This window comes from Zeus faber, assembly GCF_960531495.2.
Source record: "Zeus faber genome assembly, chromosome: 20".
Classification (NCBI taxonomy): domain Eukaryota; kingdom Metazoa; phylum Chordata; class Actinopteri; order Zeiformes; family Zeidae; genus Zeus; species Zeus faber.
The window spans coordinates 21,328,526-21,343,469 of NC_137207.1; the positions used below are offsets into that span (position 1 = coordinate 21,328,526).

At 43.3% G+C, this 14,944-nt stretch overlaps 1 protein-coding gene across 1 annotated transcript in view; it reads left to right on the forward strand.

The window, feature by feature from the left end:
- The first annotated feature begins 6,791 nt into the window (after window positions 1–6,791).
- dnmbp (dynamin binding protein) overlaps window positions 6,792–14,944 on the forward strand; it is a 62,705-nt gene continuing 54,552 nt past the window's right edge. Inside the window, exon 1 of the mRNA XM_080021018.1 lies at window positions 6,792–7,022. The gene's annotated coding sequence lies outside the window, so the exon portion shown is untranslated. The remainder of the gene's footprint in view (window positions 7,023–14,944) is intronic.

The following is a 14,944-nucleotide window of genomic DNA, read 5'->3' on the forward strand; positions in this document are numbered from 1 at the left end:
TCCAGGACTTAAAGGATCTGCTGCTAACGTCTTGGTGCCAGACACCACAGGACACCTTCAGAGTTCTGGTGGAGTCCATTCCTCCACTGTCACAGCTGTTTTGGAGGCACGAGAGGGAGCTACACCATATTAATGTGATCACTGGTGGTTTTAATGTTGTGGCTGATCATTGTACTTCTGCTATGAAAGGCGACCCAGTCTCTCCAATGCAGTGGTAAACGTTTTATGTGTCTTAGTTTTCCATCTCATCTGCCGCTCCTTGTGGAACTCTTGTGTTCACATCCCAGCAGAGCGGCACTAGAGGTCACTGCTGTGCAAAGCGACAAGGTGGTTCCAGCGGCAGCAAAATGTTCAATCAATTGACCAAGTAAATTTGAACATGAAGGTGGCATGTTGCATTACAGTTGGAACGTTTCAACCGCAAGAGGGAGCCCGAGTCTATCATAACCTAACCCAAGCAAGCCCTTAATTCCCCAACCCAAAGTCTATCACAAGTCCTAAGTTCATCGTGAGTGACCCATCAGTGGCAACGGCGTGAACTGGGATGATGTGTAACTTGTTTAGTCATGTGAAATACGGAATTGGGAACTTTTTATCCAACTCCACAGAAACTGCCATCACTGCCCTCAACTTTGGAAGTCCCGAGTCATTTAGAAAAATCTCAAGGTAAGCGGATCTTCTATCAGAACCGGAGCCAGAATGAGTTCCTTCTGCCAGGCGCATTTACACGTGTGAGGAATTATTTTTATGGTGAGGATACTACAGATATCTACACATTTAAAAAGGATTTGAAAAAAAAAAGAAGCTTATAAGTCTGAAGAAAATAGAATAGACTAAAAAAGTAAAGTAAAGATTTAATAAAAATTGCCAAATATACACAAATAGCAAAAAAAAAATATATATATATATATATATATATATATAAATAGTCAAACATGTAAGTAAATAAAGATGTGTAGTTTACCACTTGAATACATTCCATTCCAAGAGACTGAGTGAGGAGGAGGATTGTTTTACACAAGAACAGGCCTTTGGTGAAACCTGAGCTGTGTGGACCGCGTCTCCAAGCAGAACGTTCCACTCGTCAGGTGGAAGGATGGAACAGAGAGAACTGGGAAATAAGGAAAGAGGGAAAGAAGGAAGAAGGGAAAGATGGAAAGAGGGAAAGAAGGGAAAAGGGAAGGAGGGAAAGATGGAAAGAAGGAAAGAGGGAAAGAGCCCTTCACCGGACAGTGATGAAGAGGAGAACATCTGTGATGATCTTCCACAGATCATCACAGATGTGGAGGAAATACACAGATAAAAATCTGATAGAGGTTTAAAATAGTTTGTCATCATCAATAAAATGTATTTTTATTATAATTATTTATTATTATAGTATAATATTATTTAATTATATATATGAATTTATATTATTGTTATATTATACATTATATCATATTATATTTATTATTATTATTATTATTATTATTATTATTATTATTATTATTATTATTATTATTATTATATAATTTATATATGTGAATATATTTATTTTATATATATATTATGTTTTACTTTCTGAACCTGAACATCCCACCTCTGATGATATTTACAATAAAATCAATACAAGGAAGAAGAAGAAAAGAGGAAGAGGAGGAAGATATGAAAAATAAGAATCCATCTGTCCATCAATCCATCCATCATCAATCCATCTACACAACCCTCCATCCATTCTTCCACCAATTAATCCATCCCTCCACCCACCCATCCCTCCATCTCTACCAATCTGTGCGTCCATCCATCTGTGCATCAACACATTCATCCATCTGTGCATCCATCCATCCACCCATCTCTACCCATCTGTATGTCCATCCGTCTGTGCATGCATCCAGCCATCTCTACCCATCCACACATCTGTCCATCTGTACATCCATCTATCCATCCATCTCCACACATCTGTCCATCTGTGTACATCCATCCATCCATCCATCATCCACCCATCCCTCCGCCCACATGTCCATCCATAAATATACATCCATCCATATACAAATCCATCCATCCATCCATGTTCACCTTCTTTTCTATTTTTCTTTCTTCCTTCACATTGTTTTTGTTCCCGTTCCTCGTCAACAATGTGTGTATTTGTTGAATAAACTCCCAGTGTGTTTTTATTAGCACCACGTGAATTAAGCCAATAAACTACTGACGGCGTGTGGAGCGCCGATTCCCATTTCGGCTGCATAGCACCGGCCTAATGGGATTTATTAAACAAACGACGGCTCAATGGACAATGGACCAACGATCTATACTCTCAGTTATGACTCTCAGTAATGTCCTCGCTGTCACAACGCCAGCCGGCCAGCCCCGCCCGTGCCCCATGCCCCGTGTCCCATGCCCCATGCCCCGTGTCCCATGCCCCATGCCCCGTGTCCCATGCCCCGTGCGACCGCGATGCATGATCGGCCCGGTCACCGACGGCGGTTTGCTGCCCACACATGCGGTGAGTCGGGGGTCCGTCATCAACTTGTGGGTTGTGGGACAAAGGCCCGGGTGTGTGACGTCCGAGCTCGCCCTGCTCCGGACAGAGGCCGGGGTGGCGAAAAACGGGACAAAGATGCGGAAGAGAAACAATACGGCTCAGACCCACAGACCCACAAAGACTCACAAAGACTCACAAAGACTGCCAGCGGCCAGCTGCTGTCAGAGCGGACAAAGCCAACGTTTCAAACACAGTCACTGATCTGGAGCGTTCTCCAACACACCGTGGGCTTCTGAGTGTGTATGTGTGTGTGTGTGTGTGTGTGTGTGTGTGTGTGTGTGTCTGTGTGTGTGTCTGTGTGTGTCTGTGTGTGCGCGCGTGCATGTGAATATATAGTTATCATGGCGTCAATGAAGCCCACTCGTGGCATTTTGTGGCCAGATGGCCGCCCTCCCACCGCTGTCCTCCCATTACTTTCAGTTCTCAGCGCCCGATGGACGTGTTTCCACACCGCTGTGGAGGCAGGACGCTGGCTGGGGCACGCAAACAGTGTTGAGAAGGTTTGGAAGTTCATGGACCATATCTTGCCAAATATTGTCCCCGATTACAACTGAAGAAATCATTACTCACGCATAGTTTTGGTTACTTTTAATCCTTGCCTCGGGCAGTAGTGGCATTCAAAACAAATAAAATAGCATGTTTTTCTGGTTATTCTGAGTGCATGGTTTATTTGGGCGCAAATTAAGGCGTTATTACCCCATTTTTGTTGGAAAGTCTTTTATACCGTCTTTAAGCTCACTTTTCATAGATGGTCACTACTTTCCAAATTAGTTTGTCTAAATATGTTTTGGCCAACTTAACTCCGGGATGGGCACCCCAGGCCGAAAACAGGCTGCACGGGGCCTACATTACACCCCGGGGGCGCCCCCTAGTGGCAGGCCCCCCCGCAACGCTTTCCCCCTTTTCTTTTTACTTTGATCCCACTCTGTGCAAAACTTGACTTCTATTATCAATAATAAAACTTGAGCCATAATCTCGGACTATGTGACCATTGACCTGACCCGGTGTAAACATGTGCGGATGTATTCCTTCACCTCAGTTCTCCTCCTTCTCCGACACCTCGGTCCGCGCCCCGGGGGGAATCCATCGGCCTCAGTTCCTTCTATTGTTCTCACAGATATGAGGAAACTGGCATTTCTGCCGACAAAGCAGAAAAAAAACACACTCTTTCCCTCACACACAAGGACACACACACACACACGCACGCACGCACGCACACACACACACACACACGCACGCACGCACGCACGCACACACACACACACACACACACACACACACACACACACACACAAAACCTACACTTAAGGAAAAGGGCTGAGGGCCCCGGGGCCTAAAAGGTATAATCTTGGTGAAACCAAATTGAAGACGCAATGGCTGTGATTACGTTTCAGACACGTTGCTGCTGCCAAAAGAAGAGGACACAAACTGGGTTTCTTCCCAGTTCTGCACATTTTAGAACGGGAGGTTCTCAACCTGCGGGTTCCGATCCAAAAACCGGTTCGCAGGATCCATTTGGAGTGGACCGTGTACATGTTGTACACAGTACACAGTGACACACATGTCACTGTTACCAAACTGCTTTGTACTTTCTTGAGCAGATTATTATGACTTTATTACCTTTTACTTGGTAATAAAGGGGATGGTAGCTCAGGCGGTAGAGCTGGTGGTCTAGTGATCTAAAGGTTGCTGGTTCGATCCCAGGCTCCTCCTGCTAGCATGCTGTAGTGTCCTTGAGCAAGACACTTAGCCCCTAATTGCTCCTGATGGCTGCGTCCGTCGGTGTTTGAACAATTGTAAGTCGCTTTGGATAAAAGCGTCTGCTAAATGACTAAATGTACTTACTTCATCTTACTTGCTGAGGTGTTCTCATCTCTTTTTCCCCCCTATTTTTAATATATATATATATATTTTTTTTTTTTATTTATTTATTTATTTTGTGTGTGTGTATTATATACACATTTATACATATATAAAATATAGTATCTTATTTGCTGGTGGTATAATTAGGTATTTTTGTGCTTTTTATTGATTGATTGATTTTATTGATGTTTGGATAAGACAGTATTTTGGGAACTCAAGAGAATTAGCACTATTTATTTTGTGAAATAAATTAGAATGGTTCAAATGCTAAATTATGTTTGGGTCATGATTTAATGACTAAGGTCAAAGGTGGATCCTGAGGCTGGACCAGTTGAGAGCCACTGCTTCAAAGTAATTTGTCCCTTAAAGCCCAAAGGTTAATATTATACAATTATAAATTAGTACAAACATTAAACATGTTGGTAACTGAGTCCTGCATCAAAATGTATGTGGTATCCAAATAATAATTATGAAAAAGAAAATCTCACTCTTGTGTCAGGACTGGGTGTATATTTACTTCCTTTCCTCCCAATTTTGTTCATTTTAATTACGTTGTTAATAGAGAAATACATTTTGCACTCATTTCATTACAAAAAATAAATTACAAAAATGAACAATAACATAACAAGTTCATTATGATAATGATGATGATGATTATTATATGATACTACTACACAACGACTACTACTACTACTACTACTTGTAATAATAACAGCAATAACAGAAATATATGTGTTGTTATGTTTATATTATTATACTTGAATTAATACACAAACACAACGACTATAATTTGGATACCAACAGCTGTGTAGGCCTATTTCTGAAGAGACAACGAGTTACAAAGTTAAATTAACAAGATACCTATTACCTTAAAAAAAAAGTGGCCTAAGAAATAAACTTTAAAATTAACCCACAAACCATTGTATTGCTTATTTATGCGAGTGTGACACAACTATGGTTTTGCCCCCAAACCCATTTTTTTTTCCACTTCCAGACGGACTGACTCATCATCATCCGGAAATGACGGAAAAATGCTGAATGTCATTTTTTATTTTTATTTTTTACATCCTAAGTCGATAAAGACGGCCCCAGCCACGCGGTGCCCGCTCCAGTCTTCCCTGTCAACACTGGGATTTGAAAATAAGGGAATTGGGGGGAGGAGGGGGTCGGTGTAAGAGAGTGACTGAGAAAGTGTCCCTGTTACACATGGGGCTTCTCTTTTTGTGCCATTCAATTAGGAAACTGAGGAAAATAAATACACCTATAATGAAAACTCACTGGTTTTTTTATTGGTTTGGGGATCGGGGACGCCCAGCGGAGCGAAGACCGATTCTGAACTTTTGATAGGTCGGCAAAGACGCACATTTACCTTTTTTTTTTTTTTTTTTTTTTTTTTTTTTAATAGAAAGGTTTAAATTATGGGAGATGACGGGAAATATTTATATGGGAGGACAGCGGGAGAGAAATACGGTAAAATAAGGCAGAATAAAACCCAATAACATGTTTACCAGCTAAAAGCTAATCATTTAAAGTTCATTATTAATATACTATATGAGGAAATTTTATTTAAAGTGAACAATAATATGTTTTTTGTTGTTGTTGATGTTGTTGATGATGTTGATGTATTATCATCCAAATTTCGCAAGTAAATCTGTCACAAGTAGACGTGTTGCCCTGTCCATACAACACATTTTTTGATGTTCCTCAGCCCTCCCTTCACACCAACTCACTAGCGAATGAGTGACGTCATAAAGAGGCAGTGACATCATTTAAACTTTCAGTGGAGCTCAGTTCAAAAGCTTGTAAATTATGACATTATTTATTACTCTCGTTGATAATTTGATGTTTTATTATGTTTGTTTGGCTCCGTCAAGCACAACAATTACGATAATAACAATTAATAACATCTATATTAAATGATGAAATGTCAAAGAAAATGATATACCGTATGAATAAGAAATTAAAAATTATAATAAATCAAGGTAACGCTACTGTGTTGGAGATGTAGCAGAATATAAGTGTGAATCAACTTAAATGCAATTAAAGTAAGTTGGTAGTACTTTTACTTTTACTTTTTACTTGGAAACGTCAGAGTGGTACTTTCTCTTTTGTTGAGTAATTTCTGTCAAGGTATTTAAGGTACTTCTGAATACTTCTTCCACCACTGGCACTGTGGCCCACGGATTATTATTATTATTATTATTATTATTATTATTATTATTATTATTATTATTATGATCGTATTATGATTTGTTATTTTCGATCAGGCATTATCCCAGGCAGCCCTGGGTCTGTAGTTCAGAAGGGAGAAAAGAGGCGTTCATGTCACCTCGGAGAGCAGAGCACTCAACCAACTCCACTTTCAACTTCCAGCGGGATGACAGCTGACTCTAGCAGTGGCACTCACACCGCTAGTTGATCCCCCCCCGGATTTTGCGCTGAAAACACGGGTTGTTGTTTTTTTGACTGAAAGCACAACGGATCCGAGCGCCAGCTGAAACGGGCGCTCCATTCCACCCGAAGTCGATCGCGTCCGAGCGGAAAGTGACAATCCCAGAACGGTCGGATGCCTGGTCGGACTGGAAGTATAACGGCAGAGCTCCACGTTGCTCCACAGGGAAAACCAACTCCCAACAAGGTAAAGAGCGCGGATTTAAACCATGTGTTGTTGTATTAAAACCCGTCGAGTCGCGCTTTAACTTCAGTTACATTCACGAAAAACACGCATCACACGATGACCGCTGCTTCAAGCTCCATCCCAGCTTTAGAGGCTTCAGTAAAAAAAAAAAAAGTAAAAATAAATCACATTTATTTGTATATATATATATATATATATATATATATATATATATATATATATATATATATTAATACAATACGTTAAGTACATTAAACAGCAGTTACGTATTTTACTTTTACTTAAGTATTAATGTCAACGTGTTACTTTCACTTTTACTCGAGTATATTTGTGTCAAGGTAGTTGTGCTTTTATTGTGACGGCCGGAGTACTTCTTCCGCCATTGAAGAGTAGTGTAAATAAAGTGGTGTGGTATCGTATCGTATCGTATCGCATCGTATCGTGTCTTCTCCCGCCGCAGTCGGCGTGGACAGTGACGTTAGGGCGTGCCCCCCGCACCCATGTTCAGCCCCCACCACGGCGTGTTGGCGTGAATACGAAGTGACCGGGCCGGACTTGAGCCGAACGGTCGGGCTTCTTCGCCCGGGCCCCACGCCCCCTGGAAAACCTGGAGAACCTGGAAAACCTGGAGAACCTGCAATCTGTGTAATATCAGGGGGGGGGAAAGTCATGGAATATGTCCTGGGAGGCGAAATAGAGTTGTCCCGGCAACAGCAACATCACCCCTTTCCTATAACAATACTCCTTTGAGAGTGAATGTTTACTGTATTTAACAGCGTATTGATTTATCCGTACATTTTGTAACCTGCGTCTCCGGCAATCCTCCGTCCGCTGTTTGGGAGTCAGCAGGTAGAGGACGCTGTGGGTTGTTTTTTTTTTGCGGCAAAAACCGTTATGAACAGACAACGGCGACGACATTCCACGCAGATGAATCAAGCGAGCGTGACGGACACTGCCCGGTCACTCCCGAGAAGACGCTTGATCAGCAGAAATAGGTGAAAAGATCCAGGCGAGCGGACGCGGTATTTTGCTATAAACACAGGAGCGGGTCATGAAAAATGAAGTTTCAATTTCGTGGAGAGAGTCGGGGCACACGAGTGACATTGGAGCCCCCCCAACCCCACCCTCCCCCCCACCCCCACCCCACCCCACTCCACCGCCGGCAGTTGTTGTCGTCAGTTGTTCCACCGTGTAAATGGAGACGCCCAAATAAACATTGATCACTGGATCACTCTGGCGTCAAGTAGAATGGATTTCGGTGGCCTGGGAACAGTCGAGATGTTCTAATTTGTTCCATTCCATTGTATTCTATGCTCCCCGAGGTCATTAATGTTGTTGGATGGATGATGAGATGCTGGGTAGAATCATTTAAGGGGATGTGGAAAGTTATTGTATTCTATTCATTTGGTTGGATGGGTGAGGAGATGGCGAGGCCATGCTATAATGACTCAATCCCTGATCTTATCGGCAGCGTGACCGCAGCACTCTGATGTGCCGGTGGCTTCAGTGGCCCACCAGGCATTGTCGGCTGTTCGGCCCACATTACGCTTCTTCGTCAGCCTGTGCAACCTCTCGGTTCATTGTGGGCGTCTTCGGGAAGCCCGGACGGTTAGAAGGTCCGCCCTGTGCTGACGCGATCGGGTACCGCAACGCCCATGCCCCTATCTGGCCTGGGTTTGGAATGGATTTGTCAGCTCTGACCCTTGCACCCTTCCTCATCTGCATTGGTTTTTGGGCCACTGTGAAAGACAAACTGAAGCCAGGCCGGATCCAGCTGTAGCGGGTAGATCTTGCCCCGGGGTTTGGCCCGGTTTCACGTCGCTATTTGCGTTACTGTTTGAATTGGGCGATTTCCGCGTATGGGGTGAACCGAGCCGGGATCGTGCTTCAAATGATGTTGCACACTGCAGGTGTTGGCTGGGCGTGATTTTATTTTGCTAAGCAAGCAGCCCGGGCCTTGCTCAACAAACGGAGGAGGAGGTAATAAGCCTAATTAAACTCCTCAAGCACATTGATGAAGTCAGTGGTGTGCGCTCATCCGTCCGAGTGTCTCGTGTGCCGACTCCTCCTTAGCGTTGGGATTCTGGCACTTTCTGTTGCAGGGTTCTGAGACAAACGTGCTTTGATCTCTTTGCTTTTAACCATCGTTCTAAGCAGGTGCTCTCCTCCCGCCAGTGTGCGTGTGTGTACACCCCAGATTCCGATCCTTTGACCTTCAACCCTAAGATGAAGGTAACAGTCTCATTCCATAGTCACTGGGTCTTTTATAAGATGTGCTCGACGCTTGGCTGATGTTTGCAACCAGACACCTCCTGTGCTATGTTTACAACAGCATTGGATAAGTGTGCAACAATAAAATGGGCACGTTGCACATTGTTATTGAGGCAGACCCCCACGGAGCACAGAACGCGACATAAAGCTCTCGCATTGGAAAGCATTGTGGATATGTGGCGGTACTCCTCTAAAAAGCGATCGCTTTCCATGCTTCTGGTTTCCTTCCCGTCGCCCTCTAGATACGCTAGATGTTTGGGGTTTTTTTGTTGTTGTTTTTTTTGACACAAAGTTCAGGTAGGTCCGTGGTTCAGGTAGGTAGGACCGTGTGACACGCGAGATCTTGTCGATCATGAGAATCATAGAGAATTTCACACAGTGACACTAGTGACATGAATTTAACATCGCCTCGGTAATGGATCCAGCTGAGGTTCATTGACTTCCATGGTGATCTTAAAGTATGATGTTGTAACATTACTGTAGTTTGAAAGATACTATTTTAGATCTCATATGGTGACAAATTCTAAGTTTTATCATCCTTTCATCATGACAAAGCTGTTCTGAGTGAATGTGTGAAAGCCCCTATTTACCCTTTATTTTAAAGGCCTACCTAATGACACCCATATGAGACTGCTACTTTAGGAGGAATAATGACGTGCACAAGTCTTTCGTGGACTTAACTCCTATTTTAACTGCCCGGTCTGGATCGTGGGCACATGTCCAGGTGGTCCTCGCTCAAATATTGATGGGACGGCCATGGTGTCCTGTGTCAGGCGTTTGGTGACAAGGATATTTGAGATGTTTGTGTTCCTTGGGATGTGTGACCTGCCATATAACTGCGTATGACACTTTGGGCTGTGGACTTCCTCCTCTGGAACCGGTCACCGCATCATTTCCTGCATTGCACTTACATGTTTGGTGTGTCTCGGTAAAAAGCCGTGCAACGCAGCTGGGTGACAATAAGTCTCGCGGTGCAGGATAAATCAAGAAAAGACCTTTCAAAGAGGAAGTAAGAGTTTTTGCATTTTTCTCACTCTGTTTCCTGTTGCCATGGTATTTCTGTCCGCTCTGTGTATCCTTGGAGGGGTAAACCCTATTCTTCCCGGTCCCTTCCTCCAGGTTTCCTCTTTTACATTTTTTTTTTTTTTTTATCTTCAGCAGTTTCGGGGAGTTTTTGGTTCCCTGTCTAGTGTCTGAAGCCACCGACACATGGCAAGACGTTGTTTCGACGCAAAGTGAACCTGCATCAACCCAAATGTCCAGTGATTATCTGAAACGGTGTGCTGTCTTAAAGAGTTTAATTCTTAATTTTGGAACTTTTGAGTCTTTCTGCTGGTTAACATATCAAAAGGTCGGCGTCATAACTCAGGGTAAATTTCAGGTGGTACTCTGGGGTACCCAGGGGTAGCAATTAGGACGCCAAAACTCCCTCCATAGGAAATGTATCATTCAACAACTGCGTGTGGGGTCTTAGCACCAATCATCCGAATGCACCTTCAGGGGCTTGTGAAGCGATTTGCAACTGTAACAGTGATAAAGTGGCATACTTTCACTAGATTTGACTTGACAGTGTTAGGGAATTATCCCGGACTGCTTTGGGCAGAATCCGGCAGGTCCTGGAGGAAAATGGAAAAGCAGCATTCCTGGAATTCTTTTTTTTTTTTTTTTTTTTTTTTTTTTGTTTACTCAGCTGAAAGAAATATTGATGTGGACATGAAAAGGAAAAGGTGATTGAAAGGCTCAGAGGGGTTCTACCTGTCCAGATGTTAATGGTCATAATTAAACTGTAAAGAAATATATGATAACAATAATAATGATGATGAATAATAAAGATTCTTGTCTGCTGTGTTTATATTTGTTAATGTAGTTATGAAGCATACAATTGATTAATCAATAATAATATAATAATAATAATAATAATAATAATAATAATAATAATGATAATAAATATAATAACTAAATAATATAATATATGATATAAATGCAAAGTACAATAATAAAATCACAGAAATAAAAACTCAAGGCTCAATTCAAATGAGTGATTTTATATAATATAATATAGGTATAATATAATTGAGATTGACGGTGGCCTAAACATCCCTTTCCCTGGCCACTTCTTCCAGCTCCTCCTGGGGATTCCCAGGCCAGCTGGGAGGTATAATCCCTCCAGGGCATTCTGGTTCCACATATGACTCGTTTAATATTCATTCATGGTTATTATACAGGTTTTTCTTGGCTACAGTTGGGGGGCGGGATTCTGGACCATTAGTACAGCGTGAGTTTGGGAACAAACCTGAGTGAGTGGAACTTGTTCGGTCATTTTTGTTTCCACAGTAAGCAGTGGGCTTCCAGGCCTCGGCAGAGTGTCAGTGCACCCAAAATGTAGTTAAAGTCATAGTTAATTTCATAATGCAAGGGACTCACAAAGCCAGAAGGTTGTATATTCACAGCTTAGATAGTCTCTGACCCGTAGTGGTAGCAGAAGAATCACATTACACATGTGTTTATAGGCTAACAAAGGTCAGAAGGATGTGCAAATGCAGTCATAGTAAGGTTTGTGTATGTTGATAAAAACCGTCTGTATGCCTACTATCGCAGAAAAGATCATGTTTGAGATGGGAGTGTAGCGTTTGAGACGCTTAAAAAGCGCACTTTTTTTATTTCTCATCTTTTGGGGAAACTCTCAATCCAAACCCAGAGAGACGAGTTATGTAACGGCTCATATGAAAGCCATTAGGTCTTGACAGTGGATTGGTTGCGGCATATCCTCGGCCACCTCCGGGGTCCTCGCAGGGAACACCCTCTGGCTCCCAAACACTATCCCTGTATCCTTGACAACGGCAGCCTAGCCCTCTAACCATAGCCATCTGAGTGTTCTTCCTCACCGTGGAAACGTTTATGCGGGAAAAAAAAAAGAAAGAAAAGAAAAGGGGGGTTGGAGCTCCGCCCTGGACGTTTTCTTACGTGTTTGTGCATGTGTCTGGCCGTCCATCAGTATTCATCCATCAGAAGGAATGACTAAACGTTAGGAAAGTGTGTGTGTGTGTGTGTGTGTGTGTGTCTGTGTGTGTGTGTGCGCGCGCGCGCCTAGGGGGGTGGTTTTGTGCCTGCAAGAAATGTGTGTATGTGTTGGTGTGGTGAAGAGTTATGGAAAGAAAGAAGCCAAATGAGTGAGGTGCTGTCTGAAAACCCAGAGAGGTTTTCCGCGGGAAACCCGTCCTCCCAATCCAAACTACACGGCCGCCGCTGCCGCCGCGGCAGAGGGAAATTGAGGGAGATCCATGGATTAAACTGATCAGACGGCGGAACCTTCCAGTACTTTCGGAATAACCCGCCCTCTGGTTCCCATGCTTCGATTTCGACTATTAAATCTGTCCTTGCAAAATAATGCGCGTTTCATGTATACGAGCTTCAAAACATTAAAATCCAAAACCCTTTCCAAGTCCCCCATGGCAATGAACTCCCCCTCAGTTCCCTGATTACTTCCTTCTTTCCAGGGGCGGGAGAGATACAGGACTGGGCAATAAAGCAATAATATAATTTGTTGCCTTTTCAGTGATATCGCTAGAAGCCTAAACTAAGAGTGATAGGAAGACATGACCTATAAAAAATTTGATGTTTTTGAGTTACGGTGATGAGATACCGTAGAACCTCCGTTGGATTCTTTAAAACCGGGATCGTGTAAAGTTTCCTATAATTATCTGGGATTATCATCAATTCTTCCGCCCATCCCTCCAAAGCAGTCCAGCGGGCGTGGAAGTGAGGGTTCGGTGTGGACGTGTGGAGAATGACTGATGTAAAAGGGAGTTTGGCCGGGGTGTGTCCTCTCTTCTTCAATGAGTGAGCGGAAGAACTAGTTTGCCTCCACCTCAGAGCCAGGATTTAACCGGCCTTTTATTTTATTAAAAAAAAATTTCATGTTTTGAAATAAAGCAACTTCTCGGATTGTAGTATTGTGGTTGGTCGTACTGTGATGAGACGGCCCTTGTTTTAGATTCTGCTTGCTAAGGAAACTAGGCCGCTCCTCCGATGTGGAGAGGTTGGAGCGCTTATCAATGAAACTTTGTGCAGCTGGTGCCTGCAGCTGTAGGTGACCATCACCTGGAGGTAAATGGTGGAGATCTGCTATGTAACTCCCATCTTGAGATGTCACACATTTAGGGACTTAATGAAGGCTTTTCCGGCTCAAATGAGTTGCTTTTCTTTGCTCTCCAGGAGTTTGTGGACGATTTTGTTTACAGGCGTAAACCTTCCATTGAAATCAAGAGCTCTTTCCTTATCCGTCCGTTTACGAAGTCGACTCTCATCCTGGTTCATAGACTGTGCAAAGCGGATACCATGGGCAGATTGATTTCCTGGTTTTGGCAGATTTCAGCTGCCAGATGTTTTGCTCTGTCTCTCGTTGGCTCGAGCCTGTCTGCGCTGCCGTCTCATCTGGTGCAAAGACGCTGTAAACCCTGACGGGGTGAACGCGGCGTCCAGTCACTGCCGAGGCACGTCCTCAGATCACACCCACGTCGCCCTCTCTTTCCTAACATGCGGTCGTGTTTATCCCTCTGTGATATGGAGACCTTGAATGGATTCTCTCCGTTACGGAGGGCGAGCCTCAGAAAAACACAATCGTTGAATGTTGAGTATTATGAGAACGCTTAGTCTACAGTTGTTTAGTACAACATCTAGTTGTGGTGGAGTACTTTGATCGGACGAGGGTCACTCCATGAGTGCTGATACACCGTGTAACACCACCCGGATGTTTTACCCCACTGCCCTGCAGTCAGGGAACAGTTAATATGATGCTTGGCAACACTTCTCTCAGCTAATGGAATCCTGAAGGAACAAATTTTGTTGGTGGAGCCGAATAAATGACAAAAACATTTTTTAATTTGTTGTATGAAATTCCCCTTTTTAAGAAAAACCACCTTGTTTATAGAATTGTTGCATAAAGCCAATTTCCCATCCATGCATTCAAAGCATCAGGCTTGATATAGTTTGTGCATGGCATGAACAACAAGCAGCAACAAAACTATCTGAATGAAGTATCAATTTTATATACTGTATATACATTACTATGATATCGCAAAAAAAAGATGTATCTGTAGATCCTATTTATAGATTAATTAAATATGGATTTAGATGCTCTGTAAATCTGATATAAGCCATCGTGCCACAGCAGGGGCTCCAGCAGAAGCCAGGGACCCCTGGTACTGAAGCACATGGTCCGACCACATGACCTGTGTTGACAACTGTCAGCTAGACATGACCCCCCACCCCCACCCCCACCCCCCCCCCCCATCACATGTGCTGATCGACTAGACGCTTTAAATGAAAAGGGGGACAACTGGTCCCTCTGTTTTTAATGTCCAGAACTATCTACTGTGGGGAGGGGGGTGGGGGGCGGACGCGCACCACCTGTTTTGACTGTGTTGCTTTAAGCTGAATGTGTTTTTTTTTGTTTTTTGTTTTTACTGGATGCAGCGGTGATTCATCAGCAAAACAATTACACCCAAAAGGCATCGAGGGCAGCCAACGCAGCGCAGCCCAGCCCAGCCCAGCCCAGCCCAGAAGGTTCTACCAGTTTGTGTTTAGTCGAGCTGGAAAGAAACAGTTTACACAAGTAAAAGTACCATCATTTACCCGTGTGTGTGTGTGTG